Below are 12,434 nucleotides of genomic sequence, written 5' to 3'. Positions count from 1 at the left end.
TACTGCATAGAAATGAAGCTTATCGAAGCCAAACACCAGTAGCCTGCAGACATGAACACATAAGTCAGAATGCACACATGAAGCTACAGATATTACATGCTCTCACGGTATTGCAGGTATGCACACACACACGCGCACACGCACACACACACACACACACACACACACACACACACACACACACACACAAACACACACAGTAACATAGCAGCAGAGCCTGTAATGAATCTCCTATCGGTACTGAAACAAATTTAGATTATGGAGCCAAACACGTTTTCATAGACAAACCACCAAATTACAATCCGTCCGTCCGCTAAGAAATTAAATTAAACACCAAAATAGAAATCCTCTTAGCGGAGCGCCGTTCTAGCCTGTTGGAAAGACGCTCAGCAGGGAGATAAGGAGCTCGCCACTTTGACAAGCAGCCGCCTTCTTACACATTTCAGGAGATAAAAACTTCCAGGCACTTGTGGAGAGCGTGAAGAGGGCCAGTGTAGTCGGGCTACTGGGGATCACACACACACACACACACACACACACACACACACACTCTCTCACCTATCCTGAGCTACTGTGTCCGTGACGCTCTCAGCAATCAAATCACACAAGTACTCTGATCTTTCATAACACTATTAATACTTGACTTTTAAGAAATATAATTTTCTTGGTGACAATATCAGCATAAAGCAGGTTTTCACTTGATTACATCAGAATATTTCCTGTCTTGGTCTGATGGATGATTTAATGGGTTTCTGCATGTTTACAAGTGTTCATTTAATGAACCTTTAGTGTTCATCTGCTTGCTTCAAAAAAGGAAACAAACTTTTTCGACACAGTGCTGCGAAATCGCATATCGGATATACTGCTGCTGCTGCATATGTATTCTGCATCTGCTTGTAAAACGTATCTAGTTTATGTCTTCACTGAATGAAATATTCATGCCCGAGGCAATTTGTTTGTACATCTGATGGAAAGATTCTAGATGTGTGGTTCATGAATTTATACATATTTCCCCTCATATTCAACTTGACATATTAGAAATGTTTTACAAAGTTTGGCCCCTGAGATTGCTTCTAAAGTTATGTCAAGTTTAACATTTTCTGTTGTTCCAGCTTGAGTTTGTTATGATTTACCTAAGAACAGCGAAAAGAAGGTTTTGCGATATTATGTATTTATTTTATTTTCAGGAAATGCAATGAAAAGACCAAAAACAACATTTAGTGTATCTACTAATTCAACTTGTGATGCCTTCTTCCTCTGTGCCATAGAGCTCCATTGTTTTCTGAAAACTTTTAAAAACGCATCAAGTCACACTGTTTCACTGGGTGACTGACATGTTACCTCATTACCACTAACATACACTCTATAGTTTATTCTGACTCAATCAGATACATGTATACGCCGTCTTGCTGCCACAAATACATACTAGAGCACCAAATATGGATAAATCCACATCTGAAAATAGTCCCAGAGAAACGCACCATTTCCTGACCAGCTGTTTTAGTCACAAGATTTTATTGGGGGGTGGCTGTAGCTCAGGGGTAGAGTGGGTCGTCTATTGATCGAAAGGTTGCTGGTTTGAATCCTAGCTCCCCCTGGCTGAGCTGAGCTGCATGTCGAAGTGTGCGCTTTGAGTGGTCAGTAAACTGGAAAAGCGCTATATAAATGCAGGTTCGTTTACCATTTAAAGAGTTTTTGAGATGTAACATAAAGCAATAGTGAAGTCAGCCTGTATTTAGAGATGCCTTCTTGGTCTCTTCCTGGGACTTGTTACCATCATTATACTTGAAAGAGGTCACTTTAGTAAATGGGCAGGGCTGCACAAAAATATTATTAATATCACATTATGGCAAACTGCAGCATCCAAACTGAAGTTACAATTTTCCGTTCAAGGTAAAATGTGTTACAGGACAGCATTATAATGTCCACAACTCACAGATCTTGTTATCCAGATGTAAGAAATCGTGTTTGCTTGAGTCCGACCAATATATCCTTTGGTGTATTGGCGTATATGTGCTGAGTATTTTAGAATTACTTAATTTCTTGTGCAGTTTACTGGTTCCTTGCACTTTGTGTGTAATTTTAGACAAAGACATTTAATGTTACACTGTAAAATGTCTTGCCTCCGTTACATTTCTTTGTGTTACCATTGCAGTTTTGAGCAGTTTGATCAGCTTTTTTCCCTAACATCAGTATCAGTTGTGCTCTAATATCATGATATTAATGCTAACCCGCGACATGATTTTTTTTCTAACCATATTGTGTCGAATTGTGTCGAGTTTCTAGGTGCGACTACTGTTTTCGTTTTTATTTTTCCTGAATAAAAGCCATACTTTTCCTCAGAGGTGGCGCTGGTCTTGTTTGTGCCGTCTGTAATGACCTGGATGTGTCTGTCACTGTGTAAACAGGCTTTTCACATCTGCTGAGGGATGTTTGTTTTTATTTTATGGAGCTGCACGAACACCGCGAAGGTAGATTAATGCTAGAGACAAACACATCCAGCTGGAACATCCATTTGCGCCTGTTGTGCCTTTGAGCCGGCATTCGCTGGATGATTAAAGGTTACCAGACAGCTCATGGTGACCCAGCTCTCTAATAGGAAGCTGCATGTGGGCGTTAATTGGGTGGCTGTTTGTTCTGGCAGTTACGGTGAACATGACTAAGTCGTGGATGGTTGATGCTGCTGCTGCTGCTGCTGCTGCTGGTGGTGGTGGTGAGCACAGCGGGTTGTGGCTCAACGGCTCACGTAGGAAGCTAAAGTCTGTTAGTGTAACTGGCAAGTACATCACGTTGTGTGTGTGTGTGTGTGTGTGTGTGTATGTGTGTGTGTGGACATTTTGAAGATTTGTCCCGCGGATGATGGGGTGTATGATGTCTGACTCAATCACAGCTTGTCTGCTGCTTCTAACGCGGTATGTGTCAAAGTGCGTGTGTGTGCGTGTGTGTGAGTGCACATGTCTACGCCAATGTGCATAATTGCGTATAGTCGTTCGCCTGCATCATCTGCCGCCGAGCTGACATAAGGCAGTTGAGGAGTGTGTGTGGTTGACGGAGAAAGTGAGAAGTGTGTGTAGGAGGCGGGAAACCAGGGCTATGCTTACACATTAATCTGTTAGCAGGGAGGTAGGGGGCTGATGGTGCTCATTTATCTCGTATAGGACAGCAATGAAGGGTGTGGGTGTGGGTGCGTTGGTGCGTGTGTGTGTGTGTGTGTGTGTGTGTGTGTGTGTGTGTGTGTGTGTGTGTGTGTGGTGACGAAGGGGGTTTGCTGTTATGTGATTATCTGTTAACTCAGTTACTGTGTAGCTGTAGATCTCAGAAGCGCTTGGCAGAGAAAGTGATAGCACCCCATACTCTGCGAGGAAGGATAAAAAAACTGCAGTGAAATCCGCGACTGAAGCCTCCGAGGTCTGTATTCTTAGAAACACAGTCTCTTTTTTCTACTGTAAACCCACTGTGGTGTTTCCTGCACTTTGGCTCTGTTTCAAAGGGGGGCATCTGGTGGAAATTCAAGGTAGTGTGACAGTAATTTATAGAAAGATCACAAAAGGTGAGGGAAAGCAAATAGGAATGGATAAGTGGGAAGATATTTGAAAAACATGATACTGGAGCAGTTGAAAGTGACAGCATGGTGGTAGATGGAGCAGCAGTGATTATTCGATTAGTTGTCAACCATTAAATTAATGGCCAACTATTTTTGATGGATGATATATATGAAAGAAAAAGGAAAAAATTATCTGATCTCAGCTTCTTAAATGTGAATATTTTCTGTTTTCTTTCCTCTGTGAAAGTGAACTGAGTATCTTTGGTTTGTGGACAAAACAAGACGTTTGAAAACAGTGTTTTGGGCTTTGGGAAACTCTGATCAACATGTTTTACCATTTTATTGACCAAAACAACTAATCAAATAAAAGTAAAAAACAGTGACTCTCCCACTTAATTGGAATGGAAGTCCATGGTATATGTTGGCAGTGTTACAAAGATGTATTAACTCATAAGCAAAGAGACTTCGCCAGTGCATTAATTTAAAAAATGTTTTTGTTTTCATTGTATTTTTCATGCTTTGATGAAGACTTTTGGAAGTTAAAATCCATTGGCTTATCCATGAGTTAAAGGTCCTATTAGCAAGAAAAGTTGATTTTTGAGTCTCATTCCCAACTCGTCAAATAAGGATGATTCTTACAAACACAACCTTTTAATAAAAAATGTTTCATCATTATCAGATTGTCTCTGGGTCTGTCAAACTGCCAGCCTATACCATAAACTTACATTACACATTAGTTGGACTGTCACTGTTATTATTTTTTAATTTTACTCAACTATTAACCCTATCCTTGAAGAGCACCTGATTTAATTTCCTGACCAAGTGAAGCACTCGCCATATTTTGTGTCTTTATTAACTAAGCGACTAAATAGTCCTCCCTCTCTTCTTCGTTGGTTTCAACAGCGGACTAAAAAAACACACCACCATCCACTGTATAGGTGTATATAACATAATGCTATTCACTGATGGGTGCACTGTCTTGAGTGAGTGAGAATGGGACGAACAGCTCCAAAAATACAAAAATCAATATATGGCGGCCAATGTTGATATTGTGAGTTATTTTGTATAAGATGTTACTGTCAAAACCCTATAAATCTACCCAAATGATCACTTAACTGAGAAATTATCTAATTTGAAAATAAGCCTTAACAATTGACTCTTACCCATAATAGAATATTATACACCTAGTGATCCAGAAAGAAAGTGGAGAGGCATTTTTCAAAGTCGTATTGTTCCTAATCTTTCTCTCCAAGATGGAGTCTACCTTTTTGAGCAGCTCCTTTAGATAAAATGTGAGGTCATCTCTGAGCTGCTCCTCCACATTTAGCCTCCACTCTGTGTACAGCTGAGGGACTGATGCTTGGCAGAGTGTACTTAGCATCCATGATAATCATTAGCTTCTTAAAGCCCTGTTTTTAAACTGTACTTATAGGCATCATATCTTTAGTGGTACAGTACGTAACTGTGCTGGGTATGCCTTTGTATTGCTTCAGTTTCTTCTCATATGGGGTAACGCAGTGTTTCCCCTGGATCTTTTTGTAGCAGCGGTGCTCTGAGTCAGTAACCTTAGTAACACTAGGGGGGTCCGGGGACATGCCCCCTAGAAGAAAAATTTGAAAGTTAACTCTTTTAATTGTGACTATTGGTGAGATATTTGAAAAAAAAAATGGACAGATTGAGAAAAAAAAGTGAAGTGGCACAATGCAAAGACGTATTTGTTGAATCTAATTTATTTTAAATACCGCTGCTTATATACTGCTGGTTAGGAGTCAGTGGGCCACATGACATGGAAGCTCTTGAGAAAAAAATTAAAATAAATTCTGCATATTGATATTTATATAAAATAGAGGAAGCACTAAAATACATTAAAAATAGGTGTGTCTCATTCATCCAGATTACTAATACAATCTGCTGCTGGTTTGGAGTCACTGGGTCACATGACATGGAAGATATAAAAAAAAATGCAATTACTTAGTATAAATATATTTATACTAAGTAATTTAATGACGGTCCCTAAATCAGTTTCCAGCAATTCAGCGCTAGGCTCTGGGAGGTGAGCTACCAGTCCTCCTGTTGCTATGACTGGGTGAACCTCAGTAATGTCACGGCTGGGACCCGAGTGAATATCTGTTAAATATCCAACCTAAAACTAACTTCACCCCGGTGGTTTACGTAAAGTAGCGTTTTGCCTAGGAGTGTGGACAGCAGGTCTGAGGGGGCTTTGACGGCTCTGTCAAGATTACCTAGCTAGCTGCTAGTAACTTTTAATGCAAGCTAGCAACTGGGGTCTAATGAATGTAACGTTAATCCAACAAGTGCAGTAATTCGCTCACAACATCGGGTAAACTGTAAAATCAGAGACAGTTACTAAAGGATCTAAAGGATATTTATGTGGTACTTGTTTTTATTATAGCCTAAGTTAGGCTGCTAACTATACAAGTGCTGTTGTCTGCATCACGTCTGGCTTCGATGAGTCGCCTGTTGCAGCCTTTGTGATATTAAATCTACAAAAATCATGTCTTTTTCTTTTTTTGCGGCGGTGCCGCCGCAGAATGCATATAGGGAAACACTGGGTAATGGCTGAAAAAGCAGCACGATCGTTGGTTGTCGAAGTGAAGTTTGAGTAGTAGAAGCAGTGAACAAACGATGTGGTGTGACCTTTCTTTGGTTCAATTTATTCGTCTTTGTCAGTTTCCTCGCACTCTATTTCGCTAGTCGGACCTCTCATTTTGTTGTGTCGGCTCGACATCGTCATTCTGAGTTGTTGTGAGTGGGAGGGGCCAGAAACATGCATCCACCGCATGCATTTGTTTCTCTGCTGGGCGATTGGCTGTTGGCCAGTGTTTCCAGGTAGAGGAAAACAGACTCGTGAAAAAAAAAAAGAAAAACGTCATCAAAAACATATGTCATAAATTGACATATTTTATCACAAAAATTATCAAGATCATTTTATCGCCCAGCCCTATGAGCGTGTGATCAATGCGAAAATGTTGTCAAGATTTAGGCATTTGGTTAACGTCTTGACATCATCTTCCAATTAGCAAATGCTCCCTATACTTTGTCTATCTGACGTTACTTGACTTCATCACGCCAATGTCTCAATTACAGGTGCATGGGAGCTCCCTGAGTACTCTGTCACAATATACAATTGCTAAATGTTGTTTTTACATTAAGTTAGCGTCTCACAAGCTACATTTACATCTTATTTGTATGTTGGTGTCAAATTAATGTTGTTTATTTGTTAAGAAGAGTTCGCCTGGCTCCAGTAACCTACAAAGTCAGAAAGAAGTCAGAAAGAAGTCGAAAACAATCCCCAAGTTGCAAAGTGTTCCTTCAGAAACCCGTGGTTGACATGTTTTTGTACAGTCATACATTTTTGGTTGTCTGTTTTTGACATTTACCTTCAAAGTGTTCACTCGGGCGATCAGTTGTATTCTCTGTGTGACTGTGTGTTATTGAGTCCCTGCTTTGAAAAAAAAACAGTGGTGTTTTTATGGAATGAAGTGGAACCAGTGAGGTGTGGAGAGCTTTTTCTTTTAAAGCATTGTTTCATCTTTTGGGGAGGGGAGGCAGATTTTCAGGTGGTTATTGTGTATGGGAGAAGTGCTCTGTCACTATCTCAAGTTTGGAGGAGGAGGCGAGGACAGGGATGAGAGGAGAGCAATAGATGGCTTAGGGAAAGATGGGCAGATAGGGAAGCGAAGGTGGTTGTAAGAGGAAGGAGGAAGAAGAGGAAGCAGAAGAAAAGTCAAGAATGGATTAGAAGGAGGAGACAAGGAGAGGTGGAGGAGAAGAGGGGATAGGGGAGATGCCACAAGCTGCTGAGAGGAGACATAATTGCCACATGCAGAGCTTGAGAGGCTGTGTGCGTGTGCGTGAGCGCGCGTATGTGTGTATAAACCACTCCACTCCAGTGCTCTGCCATTATCTCGGTGAACAGGGGAACCTCCCTCCGTCTGCTCTCCGACAGACAGGCAGTCTATAAGCCCAGCAGCCGCTCCACCGCAGGGATTAGATCCAAGCATGAAGACAATGGGCTGATACTGAACGCAGAGGAAACATGTCCTACAGTACGACACAATGGGTTGATATGGCAACAAGAACTGCGTGAGAAAACCGTTCTAATGCAAGACGAATGAAAACCAAGAGGAAATGTATAGTTTAATGCAAGGCAAATTGTATAAATGGTAGCACAAGTTTGAAACAATATAGAGTTAGAAAAAGGATTTCATGGAACTTTTTTCAACATGTCATAATAACAACACCTTGGTTTAGTTTCAGAGTGTTTCATTTCGCAATCTTTATAGTCAGAATATTGTACCTGAAGGATGAATTTTACACATTTTATAGGAAAAACGCCAATGAAAACCTGCTATCAAATAGTCACTACCTGCAGGCTCTGAGAAGTTGTTCAGATTTGAGATGCATGATATGTATATATCGCAGCCAAAACGATAAGTGATCATTTCCTGCTTTTCATGGCTCAATTCATATTTTTGTATTTTAAAAAGAAGTTCATAACCTTTAGGGTGAGAAAAGCTAAGATGTGATTGTGTGAAAACTACCAGATTTTTCCCCTCCTTTCTGAACCCTTGCCGAACATGTTTCACAAATTGTTGTCTTCCTCTGGAAGTGCAAGGAACCTAAAAGAGAAGAAAAGGGTCATTGCGTCACTGAGTCTTGCTTTGGTGCCAGACTGTGGTGCAGGTTGTGTTGAAGTCAGTGGGAGATACATTGAGAAACACTCTAAAATCCAACATACCCACGTCATATGACTTCTGATGAACAAACGCCCACAGAAAATTAAGGAACCCACTTCTGAGACGAGGTTAACAACTGATTTTCTTTTTCAAATGGTTGACAAGGCTAATGATATTGTCAACCACCGGGGAGACTGCAATTACACTGTGAACAAGAGCCCGTCCTACACAAATTTGCTAAATGAACACTGTGTTGAAAAAGAAAATGGTGGTTAAAGCTGCCATCTGTAAGAAAAGTAGATTTTTGAGAGCCAACTTTTAATTTACATACTGCCATGTACAGTATTGGAGTGTGCAGATGCTGCACTTTTCAAGCAAATGAAGACAGTTTGGCTTCATACTATCAGCTCAATTTATTAGCTATAATTTCATTATCGAAATAATAAAGCTGATACAATTTCTCATTATCCGACCAATGATTTATTGTGCAATCCTAGTTTAAATGTCTCCTGCTTCATCTACTTCTTGTGTTCATCTGTATGCTCACTGTGTTAATGCTTAATCTACAGCAGAAAGAGAAGGGTCTTGTAGGATGATTAGATTTTTTACAGTTTATTTTGTATTCTTTTTTTTTACTCTTAAAACCTCTGGTATAGATAGATACCACGAGCCATGATTATGTGTCATGTCATCTATTATCAGTCAGTCAAATACATTTAAAGGGATGTTTGAGGTAAAGACAATAGAGTAACTCAGCAACACTTAAAGGTTTAATTGGCGTATGGCTCAAGGAAACATCCTTTTGCTGAAACAAGAGAGGGGTCCTCTGGTCATGAGAGAAATGTCACCACATTGAAGCGGTGAAAGGGTGTAAAATTATCACTTCCCTCTCCTGTGAAGCGCAACTTAACAACACACCACACTGCACACATTTGTCATTTTCTTTGTTTTGCCAGGGCAGGAGATGTGATAGCGCTCCTTTGTTTTGTCGCCACTGCTCCAAAATGGACTCATATTCCTCGTATCACCCGGCAACCAAAGACAGGCAAAACATCATCGGATTGGTTAATAATCATTTCATAGCATTGTGACCCAGTGATCCTTGAACACTTATCACTAACTAGATCATGCAGTCATCCAGTAACCCTGTCCATGCCTCTGTGTGTCTGTGTCCGCGGAGTGTGATTGTGTGAGCATGAGTGTGTACGCTGGCGTCAGCGTCTTTCGCACTCAGTCAACCTCTTAGTCATTTTTTCCATGAATCACAACATGCAGCTAAATATTAATCACTGTATTAGCTTTGGTGCCTCCTACACTGACGCTTATCATCCTTCTCAGATCACGGACCCCGAAAAAACACAAAGAAAAAGAACCCTCAGAGCTCTGCCACTGAGTGATTTTTATTTTTCTCGTCAAGCTCGTTTATTTGATTACCTGCTCCAGTGATGAATGCTCACAGAGTCTGGTATCAAAAGCAGATGGAGGAAACATATAACACCCTCGAGGTTTTGATACGCTGTGAACCGACGTTCTGGAAGATGGCTGGGATTTGAAAAAAATATGTTTGACCTCCAGAAGATTTAAACATAATTCTCTGCATTACTTTATTCGCTTTCTGCAAGTAGACACTGATTTGGTGATTTGCAAGTCAATATATGTCTAGACGTTTAGATTAAAGATGCTAAACTGGTTGAAAAGGGAAAGTTTGTCATTCAACCAGCCTGGTTCCAGACCTCTGAATAACTGCCCACATTTCAGATTCCTCTCGCTGATTTAAATAGATCTGATGTTCTGCTTATTGACAACTGTTTCTCTGTGTGGGAAAACAGCTCAGACAGTCAGACCTCTGTCAGTCGTATTAAGGCATCATCTTTTTGTGCCAGAACCAGAAAACTTCTGACACAAAGAACGGCTTAATGAGCAGCTAAAACAAGTGTGGTTGAGATTGACATAGCCACTGCATACTAATTCTTACTACATGACTAGCCGAAATATACATTTACAAACATCAAGTAAGCTGCTTTCAGAAATCACTACAACCAACCACTTCTTTATCAACGTGACAATGACACGCCAGATTGGTCAGCTGCTTTAGATTGGTAGGCTCAAGATCACCACCCCTCCCAAACACAAAAACACAACACATGTCAGACTAAATGATGAACAAAAACAAGACAATAGTTCAGTCTGCTTATCACTGTTGATTTCCACAGCATGTCATGACCATATTTCAGTGTTACCCCTTGATTCCACTGGACATGTTGCCGTTGCCTGGCGTGTACTATGCTGTTTTGTTATTTCCTCCATGCAGCTTCATATCCCACTGGGAGCGTTACAGAAGTGTAGCATCATTCCTGCTTATTTTGTCATTGATTTATGTGGCTCTTCTGTGGTTCGACTGGCTTCGTAGTTATGCTGTGTGTTTTAAGAATATTTATTGTTAATATTGTTAATTATCTGCTTTGGATAAAGAGATCAGTGAAATAAATTGAATCTGTATATTGTGAAAAACATTGTATTAACAAAGTGGAAATTCCTCGGACTCAATAAAGCAGTGAAGCCTTTATTAGAAAATAAGTCTGAAACTTTGAGCAAGATGTGGAAACATCAGAGAGATTAAATCACATCTTACCGCTAAATTGATTAAATGCCTTTGATCATTCGTAATTCTTTTAGGACAGAAGCTGAAGTCCTCAGCTTGGGTCTGAACTCTGGTTCACTGGTCCAAGAAGTATCTTTGTCAGAAAACACATGATGACTCTTGTCACGTTCACCACTGTTTACACCGAATTTAACAAACAGCACAAACCGCGGCAGAAAGCTCTCTGTGAGGCGAGGAAATCCCCCTGGTGTTTTGTGGGTAATCTGCTGATGTGGAACCTGAGCTGTGAAGCACCCCGGTGCTCTACAAGAGCACAGAGTGACAGTGACGCTAAGCAGCTTTACCGTAGCTAGCGCCTCAGCTAACCGCCCCGCTCTGCCTCTGAGACGACTGCATGTCGAAACAATCACAGAGCAGACGCCGTTACAACTGTATCTGCTCTGATACCTGATTAGATTTGTTTGGCTCTTATTTCGCCTCAGTGCGTTTGGATTCTGTCCTTTTTTCATCTTTCTGCAGTGTTTTCCTCCAAATTCCTACTTTGCCTTTGTATTATGTGCTTTGTTAATGAGTGCAGAGAATCAGAGGGAATTACATTGTGAGAAAAACACTGAGTGTGTTTGAAACATGAGGCAGAGCCGGTCCTTGAAATAGACTGAGACGGTGGATCTGAGTGAAGCTCTGATGTCTCATTGATTTCACCTCTTAAATCCACTTCAGTCGTGAAGGCGAGATGCAGAAGAAGAGGCGGAGGCAGATTAAAGACAGAGTTTTTAAGCCCTCGTATATTTCAGGCACGGATAGTGAAACTTAAAGAAACAGTCCAGCCCGGAACACTTAAACACAGTTATTGGTGTTGTGTTTTGCACTGCTGCTTGTGTTGTCTGGTGTTTTATTGCTGTCAGCAATAAGAAGTAGACAGAGCAGGTTGAAGAATAGAGGGTAAGATACAGAGACTTGCAATCTCATCAAAAAATATCACAGAAGAAGATTGTGATAGTCATGATGATATCTAGAGCAGTATTTTCCAATTTGGGAGGCAGGACCCCCCAAGGAATTGCCTAATTTTATACACATATTTGCTGTCTTTTTAATCTTCGCTGTTTTCTTGTAAATTATGGAGTATTTAACATCTTCAGGCCTTTGATTATTCAAATCAAACAATATTAAAAGGTTGATTACTTTTTGGTACACAACCAGTGAGGATGGGTCCCAATAGACACACAGGCGATCACAAAGCAGAATAATCCATGTAATCCACTAATCTGCAAAGTTAAGATCACATGATTTTTATTCTCAAAATCAAAATGGTGTGATACAGTGATCCCCTGTTCTTTGTATGGAATCATCTGCATCATGTCCCTCTATTGTAATTCAGATAATCCAAAACAAGTAATTAAGGACTAACTACATCCAGACTAACAGTCTTTGCTCTGTCGCCTCCTATTAAGTACAACATTTGCAATCGATACTATACAATGTTACATCAGTTTGGTATGCAAATACAACTGATTTCACCCAGCTGTGAGTATGAGCAAGGTAAATAGGTAAGTCAAAGGACATCTGATTGACAGGTGGCGAGGTGCTA

The 12,434-nt window shown here is 40.5% G+C and overlaps 1 protein-coding gene across 2 annotated transcripts in view; it reads left to right on the top strand.

The window, feature by feature from the left end:
* Positions 1–12,434, top strand: part of galnt14 (UDP-N-acetyl-alpha-D-galactosamine:polypeptide N-acetylgalactosaminyltransferase 14 (GalNAc-T14)) — a 199,720-nt gene that overhangs the window by 48,509 nt on the left and 138,777 nt on the right. The window lies entirely within an intron of this gene.

Source organism: Sparus aurata, chromosome 22 (genome assembly GCF_900880675.1).
Source record: "Sparus aurata chromosome 22, fSpaAur1.1, whole genome shotgun sequence".
NCBI lineage: Eukaryota > Metazoa > Chordata > Actinopteri > Spariformes > Sparidae > Sparus > Sparus aurata.
This window is presented reverse-complemented; position numbering and strand designations above follow the sequence as displayed.